Genomic DNA, 9,746 nt, shown 5'->3' with positions numbered 1-9,746 from the left:
CGAAATTATTCACAGATCAAACCCTAGCAAACCACCCCGCCGCGGCCGGACGAATTCTGCCGCCGGCCGCAGCCACTCACGGCGCGCCACGTGGCGGCCGTACGCCGCACCGCCGCCGCAGCCCGCAAGCCCGTGGCCGGCCCCCGCCGGGCCCGTGCCTCCTCGCCCCGAGCCCACGGCGCCTCCCCCCGCAGCCCGAGTCCCGCCGCCTCCTTCCTCCAGCACGCCGGCGTCACGCCCCGAGGTCGCCGTCGCCGACCCCGCCGCCGCCGCGCGTGGCCGCCGCCGCCCGTGGGTCGCCGGACCCCGCCGCCGTCGTCCTCCGCCGCGCCCCGTCTTCCTCCTCCCCGCAGTGCCTCCTCCACCTCCTCTCCGTCCAGTCGTCGGCCGCCCCGTCCTCCGCTCCGGCAAGAAGCTCCGGCGACAGCCTCTTCTCCGGCGAGCTCGAACCCTAGCCGCGCCAGATCTCAGATCCGCCGGAGGTTGACTTTTCCTTCCCTCTCGTTTTTCTCCAAGTCATGAAATATTTACAGTACATGCTCATGTTCATCGCATCATAACTCTCTGCATATATCTCCGTTTCATGCGTATAATATATCAAAATGTTCGCCTCGAGATGCTCTTCATTTTGTTCCATTGCATCATGTTCATTTGAGTCCATCTTAGTGCCCAAAACTCTTATGCAAGAGTGCTAGTTGCTGTTATCTGCTGTTACTTATCAGATCTTGGTGATTTGTTATTTTTGTTGCTATTGATGTGTGCATCTTATGGGCTTGAGCTCTACATGTGTTTTGATGTATGACATTCCATCTTTATAGAGGTGTATGCCATGTATTTTTGTGATCTCTGTGGTGACTAGCACAAACATGCAAACTAGGCTTCGTAATGTTTCTGTTTTCAGGGACTTAGTAATTTGACCAAGTCTGTGACTGCTGATATTTTGTTGCTATGTATCCATGTGTCTACAGAGAGATCCATGCTTATTTTGGTGATGTTCAGTAAGGATATTTTGTAGATATAGTTGTGCTCTATCTATCCATTCCCTTGTTTGCAACTATGGAGTGCCCTAGCATGACACAATCTTGCTCTACTTTTGCTATAAAATATTTCTGGCAGATTGTTAACATGATATTCAATTTTGCCAAGCTTGTTGTAGTTGTTTCATACATGCTATGTATTTGCTCTTGCCATGGGTAGCTTCATAAACATGCCATCTTGCTGTAGGTATGCTTATTTTGTCATGAATTTCTTTGTGGTGAGTGCATCAAGCTCACCAAGATGCCTTCGTAACTCTGTTTCTGCCATGCTCTGTTTTTCTGCCAAGTCTGAAACCTGTTAACGAAACTTGCTATGTTTACATGGTTACCATCATATCTTCTGGTCCTTTTGGGCTTATCGTCGGTAAGGGACTTTTATTCTATGCATTTAGTATATTCATGTCATGCCTTGTCTTGCTATGTTAAGTTCCTGTAGCATGTTGATTTCATGCTCTGAACATTGCTACCTGATGCTGTTTATGCCATGTCCAGTAATTTCACCGTCTGTGAACCTAATATCTTTTGCATTTTTGCCATGCTTGTTTGAACCTGTTATGCTGTGATCTAGCCGTAGCTCACTGTTCCTCTTTTGTCAAGCATCTCCTGTAGATTACTGTCATATGCTTTTTTGCTATGTTGGAGTGTTGTAGCATAGTTACTTGATGTATTCGAAGTGCTATCATGCTGTTAATCACAGATTCGTGTCATTCTTGTTTTGCTTGCCATTTGCAAACCGTGCATCCGTTTCCGGTGATCTTTATATCGATTTCGACCGAAATCATCTCATCTTTCCAGTGGCATACTTGGTTTGCCAAGTTACTGCCTTGTTCATCATTTTTCCTCCGGAGCACGCATATGCATCGCATATCATATCTTGCATATCATTCGGGTTTTGCATCATGTTGCTTGTGCATTTCCCGTGATTAATTGTGGTTCTGTTGCTTGTGTTCTTGTTTTGGGTAGAGCTGGGAGACGAGTTCTTGAACGAGGAACCTGTTGAGTACGCTTACGAGGATCAAGCTTTCGACAACTCTGAGAACCTTGCAGGCAAGATGACCATACCCTCGAAATCACTTCTATCTTTACTTTGCTAGTTGTTCGTTCTATTACCATGTTGCGCTACCTACCACTTGCTATATCATGCCTCCCATATTGCCATGTCAAGCCTCTAACTATCCTTTCCTAGCAAACCGTTGTGTGGCTAAGTTACCGCTTTTGCTCAGCCCTTCTTATAGCGTTGCTAGTTGCAGATGAAGTTGAAGTTGGTTCCATGTTGGAACATGGATATTTTGGAATATCACTATATCTCTTATTTAATTAATGCATCTATATATTTGGTAAAGGGTGGAAGGCTCGGCCTTATGCCTGGTGTTTTGTTCCACTCTTGCTGCCCTAGTTTCCGTCATACCGGTATTATGTTCCTTGAGTTTGCGTTCCTTACGCGGTTGGGTGATTTATGGGACCCCCTTGACAGTTCGCCTTGAATAAAACTCCTCCAGCAAGGCCCAACTTTGGTTTTACCATTTGCCACCTAAGCCTTTTTCCCTTGGGTTTTCGCGAGCCCGAGGGTCATCTTTATTTAAACCCCCGGACTAGTGCTCCTTCGAGTGCTGGCCCAAACCGAGCGATGTCCGGCGCCCCCTGGGCAACCAGGGTCTATGCCAACCCGACGTCTGGCTCATCCGGTGTGCCCTGAGAATGAGATATGTGCAGCTCCTATCGGGATTTGTCGGCACATTCGGGCGGCTTTGCTGGTCTTGTTTTACCATTGTCGAAATGTCTTGTAAACCGGGATTCCGAGACTGATCGGGTCTTCTCGGGAGAAGGTTTATCCTTCGTTGACCGTGAGAGCTTATAATGGGCTAAGTTGGGACACCCATGCAGGGTATTATCTTTCGAAAGCTGTGCCCGCGGTTATGAGGCAGATGGGAATTTGTTAATGTCCGGTTGTAGAGAATTTGTCACTTGACTTAATTAAAATACATCAACCGCGTGTGTAGCCGTGATGGTCTCTTCTCGGCGGAGTCCGGGAAGTGAACACGGTTTCTGGGTTATGTTTGACGTAAGTAGGAGTTCAGGATCACTTCTTGGTCATTACTAGTTGACGACCGTTCCGCTGTTTCTCTTCTCGCTCTCATTTGCGTATGTTAGCCACCATATATGCTTAGTGCCTGCTGTAGCTCCACCTCATTACACCATCCTTTCCTATAAGCTTAAATAGTCTTGATCTCACGGGTGTGAGATTGCTGAGTCCTCGTGACTCACAGATTCTATTAAAACAGTTGCAGGTGCCGACGATGCCAGTGCAGATGACGCAACCGAGCTCAAGTGGGAGTTCGATGAGGAACGTGGTCGTTACTATGTGTCTTTTCCTGATGATCAGTAGTGGAGCCCAGTTGGGACGATCGGGGATCTAGCATTTGGGGTTATCTTATTTTCATTTGGATCTTGACCATAGTCGGTCTATGTGTGGATTTTGGATGATGTATGAATTAATTTATGTATTGTGTGAAGTGGCGATTGTAAGCCAACTCTCGTTATCCCATTCTTGTTCATTACATGGGATTGTGTGAAGATGACCCTTCTTGCGACAAAACCACAATGCGGTTATGCCTCTAAGTCGTGCCTCGACGCGTGGGAGATATAGCCGCATCGTGGGCGTTACACTACTCCCGCTGAGTTTAGGACTGTGCGAAAATCTGGCACGGTACTACCCCTCACAGGGAGCGGTACTACCGCATGGGGGCGGAAGTAAAACATTACTTCTGCGCCTACTTCTGCACGCACCAGTGTCAGGGCCAGAGCTAGCGGTACTACCGCTCACCAGGTGTGGTACTACTGCTGGACCCTGCGGTACTACCGCTACCTTGAGTGGTACTACCGCAAGGCCCTGCGGTAGTACTGCTCCCTTGAGCAGTACTTCCGCACGCCACAGACACTCAAGCATTTGGAAGCCTTCATTTCACAGAGACAAGGGTAAATGAACGGTGCTCTAATGAAGCGAAGGAAAGGTGGTGCAAAGGAACAGATGTGTATGTGTTGATTCCACCCTAACCTTTCCAAAGCGGACCCCCTCTTAATAGTATGGCTTTCCTACGACTCAAATCCACCGAAAAGAAATGTAGAAAACCGCCGTCTTCGATAGGCTCCGAGGGGCACCGAATCGTCTTGTGCCTGGACATGAGATATCTGAAATGCTCAATGCACACGATTAGTCCGCAAATGCACTGTCATCAATCACCAAAACCACATAGGGAGAAATATGCCCTTACACCAACCCACTAGATCGGGAGTAGACATGGTGATAGGCCCCTTAGCTCGAACACTGTCAGTGTGTTCTCCAAAGAATATTGGGGGGGTCAGCATCTTGGATCTTCACAAATATGCTAGGGCACTCCGGCTTAGGCGGTCTTGGTATGAGTGGACGGAGCCCACCACAGCTTGGGTTTGCTTGGGAGGACTTGTGATGCTAAGGACATGGACCCTTTTTTACAATGTCACCACCATTAGTGGGCAACTGTCACATGGCAAGGTTCTGGCACTCCCCTTGGCTCAATGGCAAGAAGCCCAAAAACATTGCACCCCTTGTGTTCCTGATATCCTCAAGGAGGAATTCGTCGGTGAGGGATGACCTATTGGAAAATGCTTGGCCAAGGAAATTGACATGTCCAAAGGGCTTACGGTTGATAGCATCCATCCATTCTGCACTCTCTGAGCTATGCTTGATCTTGTCCACCTCCAGCATGTGATACATCTCCAACGTATCTATAATTTTTTATTGTTCCATGCTATTATATTATCTATCTTGGATATTTTATATGCATTTATATGCTAGTTTATATGATTTTTGGGACTAACCTATTAACTTAGAGCCCAGTGCCAGTTTCTGTTTTTTCCTTGTTTTTGAGTTTCGCAGAAGAGGAATATCAAACGGAGTCCAATTGACCTGAAAATTTACGGAGATTACTTTTGGACCAAAAGAAGCCCACGGAGTACCGGAGATGCACCAGAGGAGTCCCTAGGCCATGATACGTCTCCAACATATCTATAATTTTTTATTGTTACATGCTATTATATTATCTGTTTTGGATGTTTAATGGGCTTTAATATGCTATTTTATATGATTTCTGGGACTAACCTAGAGCCTAGTGCCAGTTTTTGTTTTTTCCTTGTTTTTGAGTTTTACAGAAAAGGAATACCAAACGGAGTCCAATTGACGTGCCAATTATTGATGATTTTTTATGGACCAAAAGAAGCCCCCGAAGTAAAAGAGTTGGGCCAGAAGAGTCCCGAGCCATCCACGAGGGCGGAGGGAGAGCCCTACCCCCCTGGGCGCGCCCCCTGCCTCGTGGATGACTTAGAGACCCCCTGACGTGAGACCGACGCCAAAAATTCCTATAAATACAAAAAAACCCAGAAAGAAACCTAGACTGGGAGTTCCGCCGCCGCAAGCCTCTGTAGCCACCAAAAACCAATTGGGACCCTGTTTCGGCACCCTGCCGGAGGGGGGTCCATCACCGGTGGCCATCTTCATCATCCCGGCGCTCTCTATGACAGGAGGGACTAGTTCACCCTCGGGGCTGAGGGTAAGTACCAGTAGCTATGTGTTTGATCTCTCTCTCTCTCGTGTTCTTGATTCGGCACGATCTTGATGTATCGCGAGCTTTGCTATTATAGTTGGATCTTATGATGTTTCTCCCCCTCTACTCTCTTGTAATGGATTGAGTTTTCCCTTTGAAGTTATCTTATCGAATTGAGTCTTTAAGGATTTGAGAACACATGATGTATGTCTTGCATGTGCTTATCTGTGATGACAATGGGATATTCACGTGATCTACTTGATGTATGTTTTGGTGATCAACTTGCGGATTCAGTGACCTTGTGAACTTATGCATAGGGGTTGGCACATGTTTTCGTCTTGACTCTCCGGTAGAAACTTTGGGGGCACTCTTTGAAGTTCTTTGTGTTGGTTGAATAGATGAATCTGAGATTGTGTGATGCATATTGTATAATCATACCCACGGATACTTGTGGTGACATTGGAGTATCTAGGTGACATTAGGGTTTTGGTTGATTTGTATCTTAAGGTGTTATTCTAGTACGAACTCTAGGATAGATCGAACGGAAAGAATAGCTTCCTGTTCTTTTACTACAGACTCTTGAATAGATCGATCAGAAAGGATAACTTTGAGGTGGTTTCGTACCCTACAATAATCTCTTCGTTTGTTCTCCGCTATTAGTGACTTTGGAGTGACTCTTTGTTGCATGTTGAGGGATAGTTATATGATCCAGTTATGTTATTATTGTTGAGAGAACTTGCACTAGTGAAAGTATGAACCTTGGGCCTTGTTTCCTAGCATTGCAATACCGTTTATGCTCACTTTTACCACTTGCTACCTTGTTGTTTTTATATTTTCAAATTACAAAAGCCTATATCTATCATCCATATTGCACTTGTATCACCATCTCTTCGCCGATCTAGTGCACCTATACAATTTACCATTGTATTGGGTGTGTTGGGGACACAAGAGACTCTTTGTTATTTGGTTGCAGGGTTGCTTGAGAGAGACCATCTTCATCCTATGCCTCCCACGGATTGATAAACCTTAGGTCATCCACTTGAGGGAAATTTTCTACTGTCCTACAAACCTCTGCACTTGGAGGCCCAACAACGTCTACAAGAATAAGGTTGTGTAGTAGACATCAAGCTCTTTTCTGGCGCCGTTGCCGGGGAGGTTAGTGCTTGAAGGTATATCTTTAGATCTTGCAATTGAATCTTTTAGTTTCTTTTTTTATCACTAGTTTAGTCTATAAAAGAAAATTACAAAAAATGGAATTGTGGGTTCCTCATACGCTTCATCTATTTAATGTCTTCCGGGAAAATAAGGATTCCGATAATTGTGCCAAAGTGTTAGAAGAAGAATGCATTAGAATGTTTGGCACTAAATATTTGAATGATGAGCATGATTGCAATGTTGTTAGTATGAATTCTTTGAATACCCATGTTGCTAGTGATATGCAAAGCCACAAGCTTGGGGATGCTATGTTTGATGAAGATGATATGTTTAGTCCCCCAAGTTTTGATGGGCAAATTTATTATGATGAAAGCATGCCTCCTATTTATGATGATTATTGTGATGACACGTATGCTATAAAGAGTAATGATATCCATGAAACTTGTCATCATGATTTTAATGCTCAAATTGATTATGTTGAGTTTGCTCCCACTACTATGAATGAGAAATTTTTTGCTTATGTGGAGAGTAGTAAAAATTCTATGCTTATGTATCGTGAAAAGAATGGTTTATGTGATAGTTATATTGTTGAATTCATTCATGATGCTACTGAAAATTATTATGAGGGAGGAATATATGCTTGTAGGAATTGCAATAATATCAAGTCTCCTCTCTATGTGTTGAAAATCTTGAAGTTATGCTTGTTTTGCCTTCCTATGCTAGTTAATTATTGTTCCCATAAGTTGTTTGCTCACAAAATCCCTATGCATAGGAAGTGGGTTAGACTTAAATGTGCTAATCATATTCTTCATGATGCTCCCATTATGTTTCAATTCTTATCTTTTATGTGAGCATCATTGAAATCATCATGCCTAGCTAGGGGCGTTAAACGATAGCGCTTGTTGGGAGGCAACCCAGTTTTATTTTTGTTCTATGCTTTTTGCTCCTGTTTAGTAATAAATAATTCATCTAGCTTCTGTTTAGATGTGTTTTTATGTTTTAATTAGTGTTTGTGCCAAGTAAGACCTATGGGATAACCTACGGTGATAGTTAATTTGATCTTGCTATAAAAAAACAGAAACTTTGCGCTCAGTCCCAGAATTGTTTAAAATCACAGAAACGTGATAAAATATTGATTCTTTTCGCAGAAGATTAATAAACAAATTACCTAGTATTTCCTATTTTATCAGAAGTTTTGGAGTTACAGAGGTATTCCAATGATACAGATTGCTACAGACTGTTCTGTTTTTGATAGATTCTGTTTTCTATGTGTTGTTTGCTTATTTTGATGAATCTATGAGTAGTATCGTATGGTATGAACCATGGAGAAGTTGGAATACAGTAGATATAACACCAATATGAACTTAGAATGAGTTCACAACATTACCTAAGTGGTGATTTATTTTCTTATACTAACGGAGCTTACGAGTTTTCTGTTAAGTTTTGTGTTGTGAAGTTTTCAAGTTTTGGGTAAAGATTCGATGGACTATGGAATAAGCAGTGGCAAGAGCCTAAGCTTGGGGATGCCCAAGGCACCCCAAGGTAATATTCAAGGACAACCAAGAGCCTAAGCTTGTGGATGCCCCGGATGGGATCCCCTCTTTCGTCTTCATTCATCGGTAACTTTACTTGGAGCTATATTTTTATTCACCACATGATATGTGTCTTGCTTGGAGCGTCATTTTATTTTATTTCTTTTTGCTTGCTGTTTGAATAAAATACCAAGCTCTCAAATTCTTAAATGTTATAGAGTCTTCACATAGTTGCATAATTATTCGACTACTCATTGATCTTCACTTATATCTTTTGGAGTAGTTTGTCATTTGCTCTAGTGCTACACTTATATCTTTTTAGAGCACGATGGTGGTTTTATTTTGAAGAAATTGATGAACTCTCATGCTTCACTTATATTATTTGAGAGTCTTAAACAGCATGGTAATTTGCTTGGGTGATAAAACTAGTCCTAATATGATAGGCATCCAAGATAGGTATAATAAAAACTTTCATATAAAGGGCATTGAATACTATGAGAAGTTTGATGCTTGATGATTATTTTGAGATATGAATATGGTGATATTATAGTCATGCTAGTTGAGTAATTGTGAATTTGAGAAATACTTGTGTTGAGGTTTGCAAGTCCCGTTGTGTAACAAATTTGAAGCATGAGGTGTTTCTTTGATTGTCTTATGAGTGGCGGTCAGGGACGAGCGATGGTCTTTTCCTACCAATCTATCCCCCTAGGAGAATGCACGTAGTGTTGGTTTTGATGACTTGTAGATTGTTGCAATAAGTATGTGAGTTCTTTATGACTAATGTTGAGTCCATGGATTATACGCACTCTCACCCTTCCACCATTGCTAGCCTCTTCAGTACCGTGCATTGCCCTTTCTCACCTCGAGAGTTGGTGCAAACTTCGTCGGTGCATCCAAACCCCGTGATACGATACGCTCTATGAAACATAAGCCTCCTTATATCTTCCTGAAAACAGCCACCATACCTACCTATTATGGCATTTCCATAGCCATTCCGAGATATATTGCCATGCAAGTTCCACCGTTCCGTTTAATATGACACGCTTCATCATTGTCATATTGCTTTGCATGATCATGTAGATGACATCGTATTTGTGGCAAAGCCATCGTTCATAATTTTCTCATACATGTCACCCTTGATTCATTGCACATCCCGGTACACCGCCAGAGGCATTCATATAGAGTCATATTTTGTTCTAGTATCAAGTTGTAATTCTTGAGTTGTAAGTAACTAAAAGTGTGATGATCTTCATTATTAGAGCATTGTCCCATTTGAGGAAAAAAGAGAAGGCCCACAAAAAGAGAGAAAGGCCAAAAAAAGAGAAGGCCCAAAAAACAAAAAAATGAGAGAAAAAGAGAGAAGGGGCAATGCTACTATCCTTTTTCCACACTTGTGCTTCAAAGTAGCACTATGATCTTCATGATAGAGAGTCTCTTATTTT

The sequence above is a fragment of the Aegilops tauschii genome, chromosome 2, assembly GCF_002575655.3.
Source record: "Aegilops tauschii subsp. strangulata cultivar AL8/78 chromosome 2, Aet v6.0, whole genome shotgun sequence".
Lineage (NCBI taxonomy): Eukaryota > Viridiplantae > Streptophyta > Magnoliopsida > Poales > Poaceae > Aegilops > Aegilops tauschii.
Note: the sequence above shows the minus strand (reverse complement) of the source record.